The 17,957-nt window shown below is 43.8% G+C and overlaps 1 long non-coding RNA gene across 5 annotated transcripts in view; it reads left to right on the top strand.

Moving 5' to 3' along the window:
- The first annotated feature begins 5,407 nt into the window (after positions 1 to 5,407).
- LOC147999632 (uncharacterized) overlaps positions 5,408 to 17,957 on the top strand; it is a 28,116-nt gene continuing 15,566 nt past the window's right edge. For 2 of the 5 annotated variants that reach the window (XR_015644285.1, XR_015644286.1), the window contains exons 1-2: positions 5,431 to 5,531; positions 6,199 to 6,353. This is a non-coding gene — a long non-coding RNA (uncharacterized LOC147999632). Of the gene's footprint in view, positions 5,532 to 6,198; positions 6,354 to 17,957 lie in introns of all 5 variants that reach the window. The other 3 variants (XR_015644282.1, XR_015644283.1, XR_015644284.1) reach the window with 3 other exon arrangements.

Genomic DNA, 17,957 nt, shown 5'->3' on the forward strand with positions numbered 1-17,957 from the left:
TTGCCCGGAAACCGGGAAAGGGAATAACACTCGAAATGTATATAAGAAATACTCAAGTTAATAAAAAAAAAAAAAAGGTAAAAAAAAAAAAAAAAAAAAAGAGATGGTTCAGACCTTTAAAGCACGTGCTCCTCTCTCCAGAAAACCCGAGTTCCCAGCATCCACACTACTGCTTATAACCTCCCCTAACTGCAGTTCCACGGGCTCTGGTGCCCTCTTCTGGTCTCTGAAGGCACTGCATGCACACAGCACACAGATGCAGGCAAAGCACCCATACACGTAAAATAAATGATCTTATTTAGAAGTATGAATTCCATTGTCCTCCCTGACCGACTTATCAGGAAACTGGCACTGGAAATGGAGCATACAATTTCCACAAGTTCCTTGTGAGGTCCTGTGCTTGCCGAGATTTGGAATTAGTGAGTCCTGTGGAGTAACTGGCTTGGTTTGTAATTTGGTTTGAGTTTTCATTGCTGTTCTTGTTTTCTGCACAGTCCTAGACGAATCCACAAGAATACATCGATACTCGGTGTTTCTTCATTTGATCATGCTGACATAGTTAACAATAGATGAGTGCCAGGCTGGGCAGTAATTAAAGGAAAAGACTCAGGGTGCCACAGCTTCCAGTAACCCATCTGTTGAGGCTACTTCTCCTGAACTGAGGTGCTTTTTGTTTTGTTTTTGAGACTCTGCAGCTCATAGATTCACTATGTAGACAACGCTAGAGTCTAACTCATTGTAATCCTCCCGCTTCTACCTCACAGGTACCAGGATAATGGGCGTGAGCCACCACACCCAGTTGAGAGATTTTAACTATATTTAAACCAGAAAAACAAAGAGATCAAAAAAACAGCCCATGTCATCTGCTTTCTGAGCAACAGTTGGAATGGCTAATGTTTGCAAGCTGAGCTGTTTACAGTGGTTCGTTGGTTGGGCGTGGTCCATTGGGAGCAGAAAGAAAAATAGACCTGATTGTGGAGCCCTGTGTCTGTTGTCCCGTTCTCACGGCTTCTCTCCATCACCTAAGCCTTCTGCTGATAGCACAGAATGGAGGGCCTGGTGCCCAACCATCTTGTCATTCCTTCATCTCCTTCTCCAATTGCTTCATGACACTTTCCTCAAGCCACTGGGAGAAGGGGGAATACATCCTTAGCCCCTAACCCGTCTGACCCCACATCCTAGGACAGTAGTTCTTTACTTTCCTAATGCTGTGGTCCTCTAACACAGTTCCTCCTGTTACGGTGACCCCTAAACCATAAAAGTATTCTTGTTGCTACTACATAACTGTAATTTTGCTACTGTTATGAATTTTGATGTAAATTCAATATCTGTGTTTTCCATTGGTCTTAGGTGATCCCTTATTCAACTCCCAAAAGAGAACGTGACACACAGGTTGAAAACTGCTGCCCTAGAAATTCTGCTTGCAGACTTCCACTATTCTCCCTTAGCAAGTGAAGACTCATCTGCTCAGGACAATGGGATCACACAACAGAAATCCCTCACAGAGCAAACTGACTGATAGAAGACAAGACACAGTAGCTGACATCCACAGGCTCTTCCCCCACCTCCCCACCCCACCCCCCTTTCTTATATTATTTGTCTCCAAGGTCAAGGACAAAATGAAGCCACTTGCAAACATGCAGGCACTCAAATTTTCCCATTTCCTCAAAACTATTGGAGAATATGATGTTCTCAAATGAGAGAGGAAAAAGTGAATGGGAAGTGATCCAATCTAGGATACAGGGGCTCCTGGTAGGGACATGGCCAAAGAAGCAAAGCCCCCAGGGTCCTCTGCTTCCTGCTAGTAGGAGACCTCACCCAGTTCTGTGTTACAGATCAGATGATCAGAAACATGCTTAGAAAAGGAGTTTGGTTGTAAAGATTCTCTCTCATTCTGACTGACCTATAGAGCAGGGCCTTAGGGAGCCAGTGAGCTCAAGGGAATTCAATACAGACAAGAGTGCCACGTGTGCTTTTATTGATTGTCCTGACGAAGATAAGATTTTAGGTGGGGACTTGTCTTCCCTCGGCATTTTGAAGGCACTGACCTTCTGGCTTATGGTCTTACAAATGAGAAATCCTGTGATATTCTCTCTTTGTCTTTGTGCATGACCTGACTTGGGTAACCTGGAAGACCCATTTCACATCATAAGGCCCACAATGCTATACTCCTGTGGAAGCCATTTTGCATCTTCAGTGTGTTGTTCTGAGCATGTCATGGCTCTTTTCAATTTAGGACTGTGCCCTTTGGCTCAGAATTTTTTTTTCTTTTTGTTGTACTGATCCTGTGGTAATTCTGATACCATCTTCTGTCTCACTTGCTGGTTCTGATTTGACTCTCATGAGTCAAACCTTGTACTTTCTTACCCCTTGATGGATATCTTTATTTTTTTATTTATAACTTATATATAAATTATATATAATTTATATATATAATTATAGGTATAATATATAAATTATATATAATGTATATATAATTATAGGTATAATATATAAATTATATATAATATATAATACATGTATACTATATAATGCCTTGTGTACTAATTTGTTTGACTTTTTTTGAGATAGAGCCTCACCACGTAGCCCAAGCTGGCTTTGAACTCAAAATGGTTCTGCTCCAGCCACCTAAGACTCATACAGATGTGTCTACCATGCCCAGATCTTTAAATACTCTTAATGACCTAGTTTTTCATCTTCTCCCCTGACTTTGCTAACAAAACAATAAAAGAGGGTTGGAAAGATGGTACAGAAGGTGACAGTGCTTGTCTCACAAGTCTGACAGAATGAGATCAAGCCCCAGAAAGGACAGTGGAAGGAGAAAACCGGCTGTTCTCCGACCTCCACACATACACTAATAGTAAATAAAATAAAATAAGTTTAAAAGGTTTAAAAGGAACATTCTTGCTTCTCTGTGATTGCTTTGTTTTCTGGTTATTTGCCTTTCATTTTTAAATAGATTTTTATTTTATGCATATGGACATTGTGCCTAAGTATCTGTGCACCGTGTGTGTATGTACTGCGCATTTGGAGGCCAGAGAGGATGTTGGGTCTTCTGGAGCTAGAGTTATAGATTGTTGCTGCTGTTGTGTGGGTGCTAGGAATTGAGCCCAGGTCTTCTAGAAGTCAGTGCATTTAACCACTGAGACTTCTCTCCACCGCTCCCTTCAATGGACTCATGTAGTCTCTCCCCTTTGGAACTGGCTTATTTTATGTTGTATATTTTTAAGGTTCATTCCAGTGACCGTGTGCATAGTCATTTTCATTGTTTTTAAAGGCATTCATAGGCGCATACCACACTGTGTGCTCATTTATTCATTACCAATGGACATTTGGATTGTTTCTACCTTTGGTTATGAATGTCTGCTGCTGTGTACTTTGGTGCACGTTCCTATGATTGATTCAAAGCCATGTCTTGTGCTCTCAGCTTCCAAGGGGTAAAAATCCTCTCTACAAAATCTTGTTTCAGGAATCCTGGTTCATCTCCTTTCACCTTTCTGAGTCACTTCATGCCCAAGGGTCTCTCCTTTCCTAGGAACTCCTTGTAGTTGGTTGCCTGCTGTTGTCCTCCACTGACTTTAAGAGTTTATGTTCTTTCTACTTTGTTTGCACACCGAGTCAGAAAAGAGAAACAAATGAAGCCAGTTTACTGCACCTCAGTAAAAGTCCTCCCTGTCTTCCTCAATGTTTTCAGGGTTACTACAGTTTAACATCTATTTTAATCAACACAATTTCCAGAGCTATTAATAAAGGCATACAAAAGATGACTCTTGTGACCAAGGAAGCAACAGAATCATTGGTTCACAGACATCTTCCCACAATTGGTACTGTTCAAACAATTTGGTGATGCTCTTTAAGAAATACTTTCCAAGCCAAACTAAAAGCCACACAAAGACATTCTTCCTGCACACATAATCTGTGCCAGATTCGCCTTGCATATTTGCTTTATTCTATAGTTCATAACTAAAGTACAAACACATACACACTACACACACATACCTACGCATACACATTTATACCCACCTATCTATATACATACACTACATATACTATGCACACATACATACTCACCCCTACACACAACCCTCATTCTATTTAGAGGAATCCCAAGCACTTTTTGAATAATGATTTAGCAGTTTATGCCTCCAGCTACCCCTGGTGAGGATTCCCCAAGGAACAATATAGCTTTGTACAGAAACCCTGGTTCCGAACACTTTTCAAGTCTCTTGTGTGTGTACACGTGAGTGTGTGTGTGTGTGCACAAGTGTAGACATGTATGTAGAATCCAGAAATTAAAGTGAGATATATTCCTCTCTTTCTACACTCTGATTTTGAGACAGGATATGTGCTAAGCCTAGAACTTACCAATTTATGAAATCCTATTTTTCCCCAGGGCTTACCTCTCACCAACTACTCCAATACTAGGATTATGAACAAATCCCACCAGATCTGGCATTTTACATGTGTGCTGGGGACCCAACCTCACATTCCTGTGCTTACATACCAGGCACTCCAATAACCTAGCCATCTCCCAAAGGTTACTTCTTACATTTTTTCATTCTGTGGGTTTATCTCATGTACACAAATGAGACGCACTATGTACAGTGGCTTCCAACTTCTTTGAGAGGGGGAGTGGGAGGGGCAGGGGAGAGGGAAAGAGAGAGAGAGAGAGAGAGAGAGAGAGAGAGAGAGAGAAAGATTGATTTTAATCTCCCCAGATGACCAATGAAAGCTTCTCCCCTGCCAGCCAGCCAGCAGGGGTCTGGGCTTCTGTGTTCTTTGTTCTCTCTGTTAAGCGCTGCCTATGAAGTTGTCCCACATTTGATGTGTTCTTTGTTCAAATACCACTCATTCCCTGCCAATTTAGAAAAACATGCTTTCCTGCCACTGCTACAGCTGAAAAGAGCATAAAAAGGGGTCTAGAATTTTGTTTCTCAAGGGTGGGTGGGAAGATACTTTTCCACAGGCACCCAGTGATTTTCTCCATTCCTGATCCTGATCCTGACGTCTCTTTCATGTTTTGTCTCTTTTCTGAAGAAAGACGCTTCTTGTGTGGCGAAATGCCACTTGTTACAAATGCAGTGAGTGTCCCTCTGAAACACTCCTGGGGTAACTTCATGATCTGCTGGAGTGTCTGGCTGACATATAGTGCAGCTCAGCTGCCAGGACCCTAAATGAATGCTGATCACAATTAAATGCAAATTAGCAGCAAGAGCACACACTTAATCCCTTCAGCTGCCTTCCCATCCCAAGGCACACATGCCACTCTGGGCTGTTAGAACAACCCATGCCCCCACACACACGCACACACACACGAGCTCCCCCCATGAGCATACTGCAAGAAGAGCCTTATCGCTTCGCCCCCATCCTTGATTGACACGTCACAGGAAGCATGTGATTAACCAGTTAGGCAGTTTAATTAGGTTAATGGACACAGCCACTGTCTACTCTGGGAGTTTCTTGTGAAAAGGAGTGACTTCTTGTCACTTACCGAGCTTGTCTCTGAACAGCAGTATGCCCATGGACTGCAGGTAAAATCTGATTGCTAGCTACACAGCTGCCCACCCCTTTGGCTTCTTGCTTCCTGATGTCTCTCCAGCCCTCAGTACAATTCCTGAGTAAGGGAGGTTTGCTTGGTTTGGTCAGTAAATGAATCAATGGGTACTTGGGCACTTACTTTTGTCTTCTCGGGGTCTTCCTGTGAAATCAGAAGTCTGAGTCTGAGGGGTCTGGAGGATGTGCTGATTAGTCAGGGAGGGTAGCCCCCAGGCTGAACCTCTGCCGTGCTGCACTCCTACAGTTGGAATGAGACAAAGCAAGAGTGTGAGATTACCATGCCACCTGGTCCCCTCACTCACCGTCACAGCACGGCATTGCTAATACCTCACAAAATGACTGTGAAGATGCTTCCACTTGGCCTGTGAGGGTTACTATGTGCTCACTTATTAGACAAAAACGGTCCTTATCACATGTGGCAGAAGTCATGGGATTTCTTACCACCATTGTCCGTGTGTGGTGACTGCCTCACTTGGGCTGTATTTTCCAGTTTATTCTGCATTGAGGTAGCTTCCCTGTGTCTAGCTCCTAACAATGATACAGATTGTATTAGAATCAGCTAATGAGGGATGGGTACGCTCTCTCTCTCACGCTCTCTCTCTCTCTCTCTCTCTCTCTCTCTCTCTCTCTCTGTTAATCTAGGTAGGTCCACGGGGTTTACCATATCAAATCATGAAAGAGGACATAGTTTCTATCTAGTCTTCTGGAGACACTTCTCTGGGAACACACGAGATGCTGGGATGTATCCTGGGACACACAGTCAATCCAGGTGTCAATGTTGCTGCTACGGCTGCCAGGTATGCATTAGCAGACACTAGCATTTAATAAGGGGGACACAGCATCTAAATAAAAACTCAGCCTCCACCCTAAAGACTGACATGGGAGACATAGTGTGGAGCAGAAGCAGGCTGTTCCCAGTGAGCCTTCCTTAAATAAAAAAAAATTCTCAAAGAAACAACGTTGATATTACTATAGGCTTGCATTTGGAGTAATGTGTTTTTCCTTTTGAGACAGAGTCTCATGTATCTTAGAGTGACTTCTAACTCAATATACAGTCCAGTATGACCTTAAACTGATTCTCTTGCCTCCAACACTGAAGCTCTGGGATTGGACACATAAACCACCACATTCAGCTTTATTCAGCTCTGGGGATGGAACCCAGGTCTTTGGGTAAGCAAGCATTCTGCCAACTGAGCTGCATCCCAGTCCCTCGGGGTGATTTTCTAATCATCAACAATGAATCAGAACATTTCTGAGTATAAAGGATGTGTGTCCATTCCAACCTAAGATACTCAAAGCCTGTAACTCCTTTTTCCCCCACACACACTTTCCTGCCTCAGTCCCTGTGGAGATCACAAAATGAAAGTAGACAAGACTCAAGATGACTATGTTGTGGTACATTACTCACCACTCAAGGATACCCACATCAAACCCTTTCAGGGATAGGAACACAGTTCTACTATGTGAAACCCATGTGTTAAGCATCTATATTTTCCATATCACCCAAGATGACCCCAATACAAGTGACTTTTCTTATTTGACCCAAATCTTCCCAGGGTACTGTTCTATCATTTCCCAGATGTCTGAGCCACAGCAACTATGGGTTTCTGCTCTACTGTCCACAGTGGAAGGGCACCCTGTCTACACAGAAGAGAGAACATGCACATGTTCTCCTGGACAAGGGAAGGATCAGAGTTTACCCTTCCTTGTCACTTTTCCTTAGCACTCCAGTGACAGGGCAACATTAGCCAAGGATAAAGGAGAACTAAGGACACTAGCATCAGTTGGCAGATGGGGTCTCTCTGTATAAAGTCCTGGCACCAATGAAGCTATTGTAAAGAGACACTGTGGTACCTCCCCCCTTCACTGCCAGGTTGCTGAAACAATGGAGTCCCTGACATTGGAATTTCCTTAAGAACCTCATGCTGGAAAAAGGATGAGGCTGAAGCCTAATGCCAGACAGGAGTTTGTCTCCAGGAAGAGATTTCACATAATTAGGACAACTTGTCAGACAACCTCACAGAAGAAGTTGGAACTGAGACAAGGGTGGGTCAGTGATGGACAGAACCATACAGACCAGAACACTTAAATATACGTACTTCTTGCCTGAATTTAAAGCTACACCTCATGTCAGGACTTGAATGGCAGGATTAGGGGACCACTGGACCTCCATTTTCTTCTTGATGAGACCACATTAGATAAACTTCCTTTTCTTGCTTTCCATTAGTGATTTTGTCCTTAACTATTTTACTGAAGACTAGTGGGTGAACTAGGCTTAGAAGGGCTTCCAGGGCTTTGGCTCTGACCCTGTAACTCCTGTAATCTTGGACAGTGAACCTAGAACCCGTATATTACAATCCTTTGCAGCAGACCATATCCAAAGCATAGCCGCTTTATAAGCAGTTTGGAGGTGCCAAATCTTTAACATGAACTCCAGCAACAGATGAGTAGAGGTAAGTAGAGTGTTGGTCAGTGTTCCCTTCCTGAGGTAGGCACAGACAAGGGTGTCCTGATTTTACCAGTGCCTAAGAGCTATATGTCATCCTGAGGTGCTGACAAATGTGCATCAGGCTGCAAGATTGTCTTGGTTATTCCTCTTGCTGCTGTGGTCAATCACCAGACAAACACAACTTAGGGAAGAAAGAGTTAATCTTGAACCAAAGTTCAAGGATGCAGCCCATTTTAGTCTCTGAAGCATGGCTTGTACCAAGAAACTGCCCTCAGCCACAGAAGCTTCCAGACTGGCTGGTACCCTCGTTGCTAATACTCTGGGCACCCAAAGACCTCTGCTTAATTATAAATACAGAGCATACAACTCCTTTGTTTGTTTGTTTGGTTGGTTGGTTGGTTGGTTGGTTGGTTGGTTGGTTGGTTTGGAGCTAAATGGCTGCTTCCCGGAAACAATTGAAATCCAGTCCAAGATGCAAGCCCTTTACCTCCAAAGAGAAACCCACAATACAAACACCTGTATTGGTGTTTACTTTGATTTTAAATTTCAGTAGGGACTTGTCTGATCAGCAGCTCCACTTGCAGTGGTCTCACCACTCACAATTTCCTGCTCTGTGACTACTAAGGACAGTCTGCAGAATTCTGCAGACTGCTCTGCATAGCCAGCCCTGGAACTGGATCACAAGAAGTTTTTCTCCACTGGCCTGTGGGGAAATTTTGGGGTTTTTATACCTCATCAGAGACCCCAGCACACAACTCAGTTTTTCCCAGCTCATTCTTAAACTGTACAAGGTCCCTCTCTACAGGGAACTCAAGAATGTTAGAGACTCCTTGGTCTTCCTAGGCTTTACAGCAAGTCTAATCCCTTATCTCTCCAGGAGCCTTTTGGATCATGCTGTTTTGATTTCCCCTGCATGGGACTGATCCCCTGGCATCCCAGCCCTGGCCTCCTCTCCTCTATGGGGCCTTCTGGGCTTAATGCCTTCTAGGAAGATCTTGTTGGATAATGTTTCCAAATTTGTTTTCCAGAGCCTTGGCCCCTGGGGGCAGCTTGGCCTGGGTTCTGTCAGAAGCTGCCTCCTCCTCTTCCTCCTCCCCCTTTTCTTCTTCCTCCTTCTCTGCCTTCTCTTCTGACTCTTCCTCCTCTTCTTGTTCTTCCCTCTCTGTCTCCCCCTTTTTGTCTTCCTCTTCCTCCTTTTCTTCCTCCTCCTCCTCCCCCTTTTCTAACTCCTCTGTCTCTTCATCTTCCTCCTCTTCTTCCTTCCTCCTCTGCCTTCTCTCTTCCTTTTCCTTCCCTTTTTGTTCCTCCCCCTCTTTCTCCCCCTTTTCTTCCTCCTCCTGCTTCTCTTCCTCCCCTTCCTCTTCTTCTTCCTCCCACCCCCTCATTCACCACTTTCTCTTTCTTCCCTCTATTGCAACTTCCCGCCTGCTGGCTCTATTTCTCAGGGCTGACCTTAGAGACTTGGATAAGGGTTTGTGGTGAGTGTGCTCTGCTGAGGATACTCAGTGGTGCCAAAAGCCACTTTCTCCTTTCTCACCCTCCTTATCTTTTACCAGTCTCCAACACCTTTGGGGTTTTAAATGTTTTGTCAATGTAGGAAACCTCTTTGCACCTGCCCTGTCCTTGAAATTCCCTGATAAAAGACACTGATCATATCCTAGCCAGAGGAAAGATGCCCTAAAGAAAGACAGGTATGTCTGTTCTTCATCTAACAGACTATGAAGACAGGGACCCCAAGAAATTTGGAATTTCCCCAGGAGCCTCTTTTCTCTCAAGTACATGACATACTTGGGGAAAAAACATGAAGCTGAATACTACATACAACAAATGTATCACTATAAAATTAAATAGCTAATTAATCAAAAACCTAAACTTCACTACCATTTCAAGCATATAGTGTTTGTGTTTTTTTTCTCTGAAAGAAACAACCATGGATACATGCACATTCCTATCAATTCCCTCCTCTTCCTAAAGCCCAGGTAGTTGGTTAATAAGCTTCTCTAACAAGAAATATTCTTTCCATAGCATAGGTAAAATCAAAAGAAAGGAAAATCTTCTCTCTCTCTCTCTCTCTCTCTCTCTCTCTCTCTCTCTCTCTCTGTGTGTGTGTGTGTGTGTGTGTGTGTGTGTGTATACGCGCACCCATGTTCTAACATAGGAATTTCAGGCTTGGTCTTGGAATAACACCTATTGTCCAACCTCCAAAAACAGGTGGCTTTTCTCTTCTCCATACCCAGAATCCATGTTAAAAGGCCAGGTGCAACAGCATGTACCTGTAATCCTAGCACTATGAAGTGAGGGACTGAAAGATCCTGGGGTGTGCTGGTGAGACACACTAGCCTAATAAAGAGACACACCTTCCAGCTTTCATAGAGAGGTCTCAAAAATCTTGCCTCACAAAACAGGTGTTGAGAAAAATGGTGGGCATCACCTTCATCTCCACACATAAACACATGTGCACCTGAACACAGGCACACACACATGCTTGCACAATGTAGATGAGCACATGGGTGTGTCTCCCTTACTAGCTAAAAGCTTAACCAGAATTTCTCTGCCTTCCTTGCCACTCTGCTAATATCTTGTGTTGCCCAACTAAAAAGAAGATTAAGACACAGATTCATATCTCTCAGTCTTGACTTACTGTTTAGTGGAAGGCTAAGGAGGTTGCATCTGTTTGGGTTTGAGCAGGCTCTCTGAGTTAGCTGCACACTGTGTTGTCAGCCTTGCTTATCCTCTGGTTTCCATAGAGACGCCATGCCCTGCCCACACACCTGTCAGCTGTCAAGTTGTATCAGTGCTTTACTTCATGTTAGTGGGCTTTCTCCAAAACCCCCATCATTACTACTACATGACCCCCTCTTGTGCAACAGGTTTGCCTCAGACCCTTTGCCAACTTGGTCCATGCACACAATTGTACTGTCTCTGCAGCTGGGTACATCTACTGAAATAACTTTGATTCATTTCAGCCTCTAAATAGGAATGGATGTGTGTCTGCCAAGGGAGGCTAGACTTGAGTTCAGACTGAATCAATTAGCAGCAAGACCTCCCGTGCCCTGATTTGCTGCTATGCCCCAGCAGCAATGACTGAATTTGTAGCATGAACTTCTACACAATGACTGTGCTAAATTCTGAGCCAGGATTCTCAAAAGCCTGCCTGCCTGCCACTACCTCCACATTTAGCCATTCCAGAGAGCATTGGCTGAAAAATGAACCTCTCTTCCCTTCTTCTCACCCTGAAAGACAGAATAAGAAACATTCATATTCATTCATTCATTCACTCATTCTCTCTCTCTTTCTCTCTCTTTCTCCCTCTTTCTCTATTTCTCCCTCCCTCCTTCACCCCCGTCTCCCCCACTTCTCTCTCCCCCTTCTTTCTCCTTCTCCTCCATCTCTGAATGTGAGTATATGTATATGTGTGCATACATAAGTGTATACTTCCTCAGGAGCTATCCTCCTTGTTTTTTGAGACTGGTTCTTTCATTGGACTGGTTCTGTACTGTTTAGGACTTCCTGGCTGGACTTAGGGATCTACCTGTCTCCAACTCCCCAGCACTGGGATTTCAAGTAAAAGGTGCTGCACTGGCATTTTTACTGGGAACTAAACTTGAGTCTTCATGCTTGTACAGCAAACACTTTACAGACTAGGCTGTCTCCCTAGCTTAGGTAACACCATTCTTTTTCCAAAGTGTCAATGATAATGCTTTACCCCCTCTTACTAGGAGGTGGGGAAGTTGTCTATTTGTCATTAAATGGCTTGCTGGTCTGGACTGAGCCCAGCCAGCTCTGATTTAAGCTACCTCTAATCTCAAGCACTCTTCTGACAGTTTCCCTAACTGATATATCACTTGATGTCCTCTAACTTTACCCCACCAAGTAGAGCTAAATTGTGTAGATTTCAAGCAGGCTGCTTTAGTCAGGTGTCAGTCTTTAAACTATGAAGCATACACTTAAGAAAGTCCCCAAGGACAGTGCCACATATGGAGCTCACTGAATCTTGGGTGTATGTGAACTGGCAGGAGTGTTAGAAGTAAAGGGGAGAGCCACCTCAGGTCCCTCCAAGCAGGGGCTCCAGGCAGAATCTAGAAATGACTGTTAACCTCCTGTTTGTTAGTGCTCAGTGACTGGAAACTATTACTGGGTGTCAAGCTGGCATCTTTGGGTCTTGAAATGACTAAGTTCTCAAGAGTAGACTGACTCATAGCTCCTGCCAGCCTCCAAGTCCCAGGTTTAGGCTTTTGATATCCTGCCTAAGAGTCAAACCTTCCTTAATTGAGACTCTAAACAACTTCAAAACTCCTCTGTCCCCATCAAAAGAAGTCAAACAAACTAAGGTTAAAAAGCAATGTCCACCAAATGTGAGCTTTTGCTTTTGGTTCACATTTGAGGAACACTGGACTAGTCTGTCTAACAGAGAGTTTATTCCTTTTATTTTTTAAGTGTGGTCATTAGAGTCTTCCCTTGAAGCCTGCAGTGACCTATTCTATGTAACCAGCATGGCATTCTCTTTCTTCTTCGTATATCTTCAGGGAGAGAGGACAAACCAGCACTGTGGTCTGTTTTGATTTAATTAGCACAAGGCCTTATGCCTGCCTCTGTCACTATAAATTCATGCCCATGGATAAACATGCAGAGTTAGCATGTCAAGAACTTGAACTTGGGACTAGAGAGATAATTTAATCAGTAAAGCACTTAACATGTAAGCACAAGGACCCAAGTTCGATTCCTCCAAGTACACATTAAAAATACAGGCATGATGGAACACTCAACTTTTCAGTGCTATGGAGGCTGAGACAGGAGATTCCCTAGCATTCACTGGCCACCACAACCTGATGAACTACAACCCAATAAGAGATCCTATCTCAAAAACTCAAACTTCAAGAAAGTGAGGTTTGGAAGATGGTACAGTGGTTAAATGCTTGCCTTGCAAGCATAAGGACCAGAGATCAGATCCTTAGAACCCATGTAAATGCCAGGTGAATGTGATGTCCTAGATGTAACACCATCCTTGGAAGGGAATTCCCCAAGTAAGCTGCTCTGTGGGCATGCTCTGGGTTTGATTGAAAGGCCCTGCCTCACTGAACCAGGTGTGAAGGAGTGAAAATGATTTTCCTGATATCACCTTTGAGCCTCCATGTGCACATATGCATACTACATTCACATGATGCATGCCCTTACATGCAAATCATGTATATACACAAATGTGTATCAGAGAGACAGAGAGAGACAGACAGACAGACAGACAAACAGACAGAAAGAACTTGAACTTAATCTTCTTCATCAGTTTCTAGTCCTAGAAGCAAATGATTGACTAGACATAGACCACAGATCTGTAAATCACATTTAACATATAAGCAGGGCAAAGTGAGCTGTGTAGATACTACAAACTTTGTGCCAAATTGAGAGGAGCATTTTCTAGGGAGATGACTCTATATCCTCTGCTAGATGTGGGCATGGGAACCAGGCAAAGTCATGCAATCCAACGCAGCTGAGTGAAGGACAGAACTTATCCAACATTGCTAGTCAGAAGGAACAGTGTCCAAAAGAGCAAAAGGCACTGAGGGCACATGGTACAGAAGTGAAGAAGTGGTGAACCAGGGCTCAGAACCTAAGTGGCAACCAGGGTTCCAGAACCTGGGTGACAAGGGCTTATAAGCTTTAAGGGAAAGGCTTTGGTAGGGCAGCCGTACAGTCATGCAATCAAGAGTGCAATTCCTGAAGTTTTGGTGAGACAAGCAAAGAAGAGAAGGATGGGAGAGTCTGCTTTTCCGAGAGATGAAAGTGGCGGCTTGAAGTCCAGGTGGAGGTAGTAATGAAAGGACAGCTGAGGGATGGGTAGGATTGGTCTCCTCTCAGCTGGAAGAACCCCAGAGCTGCTAACTGTGGCGAGGCACACAGTAAAAATAATGACCAGCAAAAGGGGGGGGGGGAAAGGTGAAGCTCCTGCACATGCTCATTTTAATCTTCCTGGTTCTGCATGCACATGTCCTAAGTTGCATGTTTTTAAGTCAATGAGCATTGTCTACATCCATATAGCTTTCCTCATTGCCACTACATGCATGGCTCACAGCAGGATAAACTTTTAATAACTTCTGTTTGAGGACAGAAAAAATCAGTAAGCTTTGCTCTAAAGAACCATTTGGTGCTAAGGACCTCAATCAGCTGTACAACGTTCACCTTGCAAGCAACAACCTGAGTTGAATATCCAGAACACATGTCAAAGAGGCCAGGTGTGCTGCTGCCTGCTGGTTGTTCCAGCCCTGAGGGGATAGACAGCCCAACCTCTGAGGCTTGCTGGCCAGCCAACCTAACCTAATTGATGAACTCCAGGCCAGCATGAGATCCTATCTCAAAACCTAAGGCTCTGCTTCTGAACAATCATTGCCCACCTTGGGGTGCTATTTTGAAGGCTAGAGAGAGATGACACTAAGGTTTTCTCTGCTTCATGGTTCCAGGCTGCTTCCTGATTCATTTTATGTGAACATCCTCTGCAAAATATTCTGGCAAGGCAAAGACACCCTATCTCACCACAATAAAATCTCTCTGTGACCTTCAGTCAAACAAACCTTTTTTCTCCCTTAAATTGCTTCTGTCTGTGATTTTGATGACAATGACACAGATGTAACTAATCAATTGTACTTGGGCGGATGAGTAGGACTTCATTCTAAACTCCATGTGTATCCATTGTCCCTGTGGAGTAAAAGGATCAGTCAAGGGCTGGGGCTGGTTAGTAAGGTGTTTGCCTCACATGCACAGAGGCACACCTTTGATTCCCAGTGCCACCTAAACAAGGAGTGGTTGGTGTTCACGACTGGAATCTGTACTCAGGAAGTGGAGACAGAGTGGTCAAGAGGCCAAGACTCTCATTAAGAAAGAATGATAGGAAAGGTGGGGAGGAAGGGAGAAAAAAAGAAAGAAAAAACTCATTAGGTAAACCAAAGGAGCCACTTTCATGGGTAACATGGTTGGCTATTGGCAGTTCCATAAGTTTCAGTCGACTAATGCATGATCTGAGCCCTGGGTCCTAAGAATGCTTAGTTTCTAAAGAGGCTTGGAGCTGTGAGTGTCTCACAACACCCCCTGGTACAGCAGCCTTCATTTCAATAGAAAAATATCCCATGGTCTGAAGCCTTGTGGATGCTTTGGGATGTCCCATTTCCAAGGATTCCAGACTTAAAGACATTAAAAGGAAATCAATAGGATGAGATCACACTTCTGACTTCGAATACTGACAGGATTTACATCTCAAATTCTCTTTAGAAATAAGAATCTCTGACCCGAGGAGCAACTTGTAGAGACTCCATGTCCATCTCTTGCATCGTGTTAATCACAAGAACCATGCCATCATCCCAGTCCTGACTCTAAAAACTCGCTCAGCCTCACAGCACTCCTCACAGCCTAGAGCTATGTCCACTGGGGCTGGAATGAGTCAGTCTCTGTGAAGCACATGAGCTCTCAGAGCTGATGGATTACTGGTGCTGTCAAGTGATGGGGGTGTAATGATTCCCGGAAGCAGAGGTCATGAACCTAGAACATATTTTTAAAATGTATTAGAGGGAGGCTAGGAGAGGGCTCAGTCGGCAAACTGCTTGCTTTGTAAGTATTATAATCTGAGTTCTGATCCCCAGTACTTACATAAAAAACAAGCACTGTACCCCTATAATTCCAGACCCAAGGAGCTGGAGACAAATGGATCCTCGGAGCTCACTGGCCAGACACTTTAGCCAAATTGGTGAACTCCAAGGCAGTGAGAGAACACATCCTAAAAATAAGGTGGAGAATGACCGAGGCGGACATCTGATGTCAACCTCTAGCCTCCATAAATGGGACACACACACACACACACACACACACACACACACACACACACACACACACAGAGAGAGAGAGAGAGAGAGAGAGAGAGAGAGACAGACAGACAGACAGACAGACAGACAGAGAATATTAGAGGACAATTGGACCATTTCAAGATCTATATAAAGACTGAGGGGGGAAATGTTTAATAAATAATTGAAACTATTTTATTTTGTCCCTTCCTCAGGACTGTAGACGCAATACCAATACCCTCAAATAACTTTTGCTTAGAACGAGGGAAATTCCCATTCTAGTTTTAAAAAAGAAAATGCCTTGGAAATCCAAAAATCTCTCTCAAACTTCTGTGGACAAGCCTTCCTGGACCTGCACAGCTTCCATTTGGCTCAGCTCAGATTCGAAGGTACATTAGAAGCTGGCAGAGGTCACACCCTGCATTGCTAGAGGTGTCCTCTGGGAGGATGACACACCCTGTGTGACAGGAGATGGGGGTGTCCAATGTGTAAATACAGCATCACTTTCTCCTATGTCCATAGGCCATATGTGAGCAGGAAAAACAGAAGTATGGAGCCATCCCTACCCACGGTTTTGTTTTCTGCAATTTCAGTTACCTGGCCAAAGGCAGTATAAAGATATCAACAGGAATGGTTTTATATTTATTTATGTAGGGATATGGGGAGTTTGCCATGGCACCTGTGTAGAGCTGATTCTCTCCTTCTACCATAAGGGTTCCAGGGATCAAACTTGGGTCATCAGACTTAGCATCAAGCACCTATACCCACTGAGCCATCGTGCTAGCCCACAATCATTTAAGATGCTTATCATTCTCAGAGGCATGATAAAATCATACACAGTCCTGCTCTTTTGGTCTATGATGAGAATCTCTCTTCTGTCTCCACACTGTATAGCTATTCTTAGGTATGAGGTCAACTGTCAGGCTACTGCAATACTTGTGTCCTATAACTTAATAGAGATATTTGCATTTGGGCATGCTAAAGACAGGACAAAGAGTACTTCCTTGGGTGAAAAAGAAAGTTTGTGAAGATATAATACAGAATTAAGCCTTCATCACAGTGACATCACATTTTCTATAAATAGAAAATCAGCTTACACTAGGTCTGGTATGTCTAATATGGCTGCTGGCTTCTTTAATACAACCCCTGATAATGGATGAGGATTAGAATAGATAACAAAATCTATTTGGTTATAGATGAGTTTCATTACGAGTTTGGTGATGCAGGTCCCTGGAGACCCTGGAAACCACCCTTTATGGGTTGGCAAGACATCTATAGAAGGTCCTAGGTCCAAGTTATCATTTCAACTAGATCATATCTGATCAACTCTTCTTAAACTGTAGTCGAACTTATTGTTTGTCAATAACAAGCAAGTCTCAAGGGTAGCAACAGACTTTTTCAAAGGTCAAAACAAAGGGAGGTGGAAAGTCAGATCCGCCTGCCTGGATTAAGGTTGGGTTGTGAGGAGGAAGCTTGAGGAGGAAAGAACTGGGGAGTTAGTTCACTTGGTAAAGTGCCTGGCCAGCCCACCTCTTGCCCTGAATATACATTTTGAGTTGACTCTCTAATAATGCTCTGATCACAAAGAGAAATATGGCCACATTTTCCCATCCATGCAATAGGCAGGAAGCAGAAGGAAAGACATCATTTTGGAAGTAGGTCAAGCAGAGGAAATGGCTTGGAAAATCACCTTGTGTTTGCCTTCGGAGTCTGAGAAACATGAAAAGAATTCCCAAAGCAAGGGAGTGCACATCTGTCCCTGTCACTCCTTACCAACAGCCCATTTCCTCAGCCATGTGGAATGATCCAGAGTGTGACAGTCTCTGACTGAGGGTAAGGAAATGCAGAGCCATTCCACCTAATTCTTCTTCCATGCATGTGCTCATAGGGCATGTAACACTGACTGCACATTATTACTCATGTGATTCTAGAAATTTCCTAGGTGTTACCTTAACTATCCTGGGACTTTGAGAACAATGCCTCAGTTTAGCTGCTTTCCAGGAAGCCATAAAGGGATACCCACTTGTAGCCTGGCCAGTACCTTGCCCTGTGGAGTTTATACTGAACACCCCTTCCAGCCTGGAATCTTTCATTTCTGTGCTACTCAGTCTTGGCTGCTTTCTTCTTTG

The sequence above is a fragment of the Rattus norvegicus genome, chromosome 19 (assembly GCF_021556685.1).
Source record: "Rattus norvegicus strain SHRSP/BbbUtx chromosome 19, alternate assembly SHRSP_T2T, whole genome shotgun sequence".
Lineage (NCBI taxonomy): Eukaryota > Metazoa > Chordata > Mammalia > Rodentia > Muridae > Rattus > Rattus norvegicus.